The sequence below is a fragment of the Rattus norvegicus genome, chromosome 14 (assembly GCF_021556685.1).
Source record: "Rattus norvegicus strain SHRSP/BbbUtx chromosome 14, alternate assembly SHRSP_T2T, whole genome shotgun sequence".
Lineage (NCBI taxonomy): Eukaryota > Metazoa > Chordata > Mammalia > Rodentia > Muridae > Rattus > Rattus norvegicus.
The window spans coordinates 4,169,568-4,174,452 of record NC_141547.1 but is presented as its reverse complement, the minus strand read 5'-3'; the positions used below and the strand labels follow the sequence as shown (position 1 = coordinate 4,174,452).

General features: G+C 45.1%; 1 pseudogene; it reads left to right on the top strand.

The window, feature by feature from the left end:
• Positions 1-1,198: 1,198 nt before the first annotated feature.
• Positions 1,199-1,267, top strand: LOC148001186 (U4 spliceosomal RNA; annotated as a pseudogene).
• The last annotated feature ends 3,618 nt before the right edge of the window (positions 1,268-4,885 follow it).

Below are 4,885 nucleotides of genomic sequence, written 5' to 3'. Positions count from 1 at the left end.
CTGTGCCGTCTGACTTCCAGTTTGAGCTCAGTCCCCAGCAGACAGAGATAGGGCCAAACTGGGGACCGCTAAACAGCAACCAAATAAGAGAGTGTGATCGAACCTCTGAGAGATATAGACAGCGTACAGACAGACAGATAGGGAGAAATGGCCCAGGGACACATGAGGTAGGCAGTAGTCAGCTCCCTACTGTAGAAGGTCTGTCAAGTGAGTAAGATCAAGGCTGGGGGGGGGGGGGGTTGGGGATTTAGCTCAGTGGTAGAGCGCTTGCCTGGCAAACGCAAGGCCCTGGGTTCAGTCCCCAGCTCCGAAAAAAAGAAAAAAAAAAAAAAAAGATCAAGGCTGGGCTAAAAGAGAGAGATGCTGGGGGATTGGCTCAGAGAGAGGATAGAAAGATGACTCCAGTGCTAAAGAATATTTGCTGCTACGTCAGGGGATCAGGGTTAAGTTCCCAGCACCCACATGGGTCAGCTCATAGCTCTGTAACTCCAGTTCCAGGGGAATCTGATACCTCCACAGGCACACATACACATAAATAAATAAAAACAAATCTTTTTAAGGAAAGAGAGGTACAGGCGAACGTGAGGAAAAGACCATGTCCCAGATCCTTAGGGGGAATGACAAGCTCATACCTGGACTTTTATGGTGAACTTCCCTGCCCAAGGGAATGGCTGAGAGACGACCCTCTCACCCACAGCCTGGGTCCCAGAATTTTTGTTTGTAGCATGTCCCCTACACATCAACACACACTTAAAAGCACACCACACACATTGCACAGACAGTCCAAGAGATCATTGCTCAGTGGGCTGTGGGCTGCTGTACTGGGTGGTTCAGCCCAGCTCCTCCAGGCTAGCAAAGGGAGGGTTTCTTATGATTAACAACCAAGAGGTCGAACAGCCCGCCTTGTAGGGAAAGGATGCTGGCGGCGCTCTCTAGAACCTCTGTCTCCCTCATGCCCCGCTTATTGGCCCCTGAAGGTATTTGGAAGGCTGCTGTCTTCCCCTTTATCCTGCTGCCCTAGGGCACCGTGGACCCTGCCGCACATTCTACCATCCCTGCATCTGAAGCGTGATTTCCAGCTTCACTGTCAATCTAGAAAGAAGCACCCCAAGTTTCAGTGGGTTCGGGACCCCCAGCTTGGATTAAGCAAGCAGCCCAGGGTCCATCCAGCCTGGCTTGGGTTTGAAACACAGCACGGAGCTTTGCGCAGTGGCAGTATCGTAGCCAATGAGGTTTATCCGAGGCGCGATTATTGCTAATTGAAACACAGCACGGTCCTGGTTAGGAACCTGAACTGTGGTGTGGATTCCAGACGAGGCAGGGAAGCCCTCTAGTGGCCACAGAGGCGATATGGCAACAGCAAGGAAACAATAACTATCTTTCCAGGCCTGACTGCCCTCTCTCTCTCCATCTGTCTGGACCTTCTAGGCACCAACTCACTCCCATTTCTGTACAGCCCCCTTGTCACCCCGTGCTCTGCCTTGCCACACACCCATGCAATCCCTATCTCCTAGATTCCCTCCCCCAGCGTTTCCGGATAATGAACCCTACACCTCGGGCCGAATTCGTCTTCCTTTAAGGCCTGCCTGATTTTTGATGGCCTCTAGTTATGAATCTCCCAATCTCCCGAATTGTGTAGAGCAATGATCTACAAAAACAAATGGAGCGTGGGAGCGTGGTCTACCTGAAAGCCTCACTGACCCTGGGCAGGCTGAGGTATAGCTCACACAAGGCTATTCCAGCTGAACCACTGACACTAAGGTGTTCTAGCACTCATGTACGTATACAGGTGAAAGACAGAGAACTTCCGGTCCATCCAGCTTCCGAGCCCTGTGCGAACCCACCTAGAATTTCCTTTCCAGTGCTAGAGTTGGGCTGTGTGGGTTAGAGTCCCTCCCACAATTTAATAGATGAGCAGCTAGAAAAGGTTCTGAAGTCTTAGCTTGCTCCCAAGGTTGTCATGGAGACTGAGTGAGGAACGCCAGGTGTCTCTCTGATTTAGCAGAGTTTGCCGGTTCCCTCTCTGACTGACAGCTGCGGCTTCCCGCACTCCAGCATGTTTGTTCACAGGTCTGGCCCAGACCTCGCACCTTCTATCTGTGCCTTTTGGCATCTGACACTGAGTTGGCCTGAAGTGACCTCTCCCTGCTCTCTGACATCGCTTATAATTAATTCCCTCTGCTGCTTAGGGACTGACTTAGAAGTGCTGGAGCATCTATGTCAGGCTAACTTTTATAACTTTGTAACTCACAGCACGCCATAAAAACACACATGTGTTGCTTTCTTGTGCATGCAATCTCTTTAAAAGATTAAACTGACATATTTATGCGTTACTGGAATAACTCCTTATATTATTTGGCCTTCTTCTTCTCTGCATAGCTAGACTATATACTCAAAAGACCTCAGGGCTGTGTGTATTACTTTTATCCAATAAAATTTATCAAATACAGGGGTCAGAAAGACGGCTGAGTGGTTAAGAGCACTGGCCGCTTTTCTAGAGGTCCTGAGATCAATTCCCAGCACCCACACGGTGGCTCACAATTGTCTCTCGCTGTAGTCCCAGGGAATCCAGCGCCCCCTTCAGGAGAGTAGATGTATATGCAAACCAAACAAACCATATCCATAAATAATTTTAGAAATCCTATCAAATTCACTATATTGCTTATAAACAGCCTTCGTATAATTTATAATGACTGAGACTTTTCATTATATTAGTACAATGAGTTCTCATCCCTTGAAACGGGTCTCCAGGAATCATCTAAGGATCTTTGCTTGTCTGATTTTTACAACATCCCTGAAAGAAAAGAAAACCTTGCGGTTACTTCATAGGAACTGTGTCATTAGACACAAAAATCTACCAGCAAGATATGTTATCCACACTTAAATTACATCATCAGACCTGAGAGTCTCCAACTGGAATCGTATCTGGGTCCGAGGTCAAGGGGTGCATTTTTAAGAATGTGATGATTATGCTGTGTTATTCGCAAAGTCTTTAAAACATAGGCTATAAGATAAACGTAAAAGCATTTTCAATGTTGTGGAGTTGATCAACTTTCCCTCTGCAATGCACTGAATACCTTCTAGAATTACATGCGCACACATACAGATGCACATACATGCACATGCACACACGTACAAATGCACTGGCAGACACTGGCTCACAAACTGCCAATTGAATTTATAACTTGGTACCACTGCTTTGGAAATCTTTAAGAGTTTATCTACAGATGCTGAATGTGGCCCATTCCATTTCTATGACCAAATCCAACAGAAGGGAGCGTCCTTAAATTTGTAATTCTCCTGCCTCAGCCTGGAATTATAGGCATATGCTACTACACCCAACTTATAACAATATTAAGAGATGTTTTATTCATATCTCCAAAGTGGAAACACCCTAAGTACCAATCTATTATAAAAACATAATAAGTCGAAGTGCTTTATAGGAACAACAACTAGAGACTCTACAGCGATAATGAATCACTCCTATTACCGATGAAAGGGTCAAAGGCCTAATAAGTCAGTGAGGAAAGACAGACAGTATGTATGATTTAATTTATTTGAAATTCAAAAGCAAGGCTTTAATGACAGAAGTCGGAACAGACCTCCCGACCATTCCCTAATAGGAAGTAACCGGAATCCCTCTGAGCATAAGGATGCTGGCAGCCATCTTGCTGCACAGTGAAAGAACCCCAGATAACGCTTATCTAACCTCTGCTGCCAGTTCCCGGCACAGAGTGTTGTCTGAATAAAGAATACTGTGTACTGTATATATTCTCGATTTAGGTTAGTGTAAGAGTTGCTAGGTGGACCAGAGAGATGGCTCAGAGGTTAAGAGCATTGGCTACTCTTCCAGAGGTCCATTCCCAGCCACCACATGGTGACTCACAACCAACTGTAATGGAATCCGATGCCTTCTTCTGGTGTCTGAAGACAGTGACAGTGTATTTACATACATAAATAAGTAAATATTTTTTTAAAAAAGGGTTGCTAGCTAATAAGATAGTTTTGTTGATAGAATTGTTGAACCCTTTTCTATAGGAAGCCTCCCAATAGGTCTTTTCTCCTTTACTAACTACATACCTATATATATATATATATATATATATATATATATATATATATATATCATGTATATCTGTACATATATGTGTAAATATGAATGTATATACATATATGTGTATATATGTGCATATATGTGTGTATAAGTGTGTGTGTGTGTGTGCACACGCACGCGTGTGTAGTCAGCTCTGAAAGATGGACATAATCAACTGAAGTCTGTAAAGGTACTCTCCCATTCTCTCACCCCTTTGCCAGATGTCCACATTCCGGTTCCTCCTGGTGGCTAAGGACATTCGTGTCCCTGGTTTGGGCCAATGAGACTTGACAGGAGCAGTGATGAGAAACAGTTGAGAAAGGAATTCTTAGCTTCTGGGCAGTTGTCCAAATGGAGGGTTCCGGCTCCTGATGACTCGTGCTCTTCCCCTCGTGTGACTTGCTTTCTGTGCACCTTTATCTGTGTCCTCTGTTGTGCCTACTAAGATAAACCAGTATCGAGAAGATCACTGTCCTGAGAAGTAGAGAACAGAACAGACTGATAGTAGAAGGAAAAGACCTCGTCAACCTCTTGGTCTTACAGTCACCAGCTTCTGGATCTTCAAGAGATAAATATCTATTGTTTAATCGAAAAATTGTTTTTCTGGACCGAAGCAAAAGGACAATGCTGTACTTACTCTCCAGCTGTCCCATTTTCTGCCCTCAGATAAGCAATGCCCAGAGCTGTGACAATCATATTTTGACCACAAGAACCAGAGACAGGGCCCAAGGAGAGAGGGGGGTAGAGGGAAGTTGGCTAATGGGTATCTAAATACAGATAGAAGTAACAAAT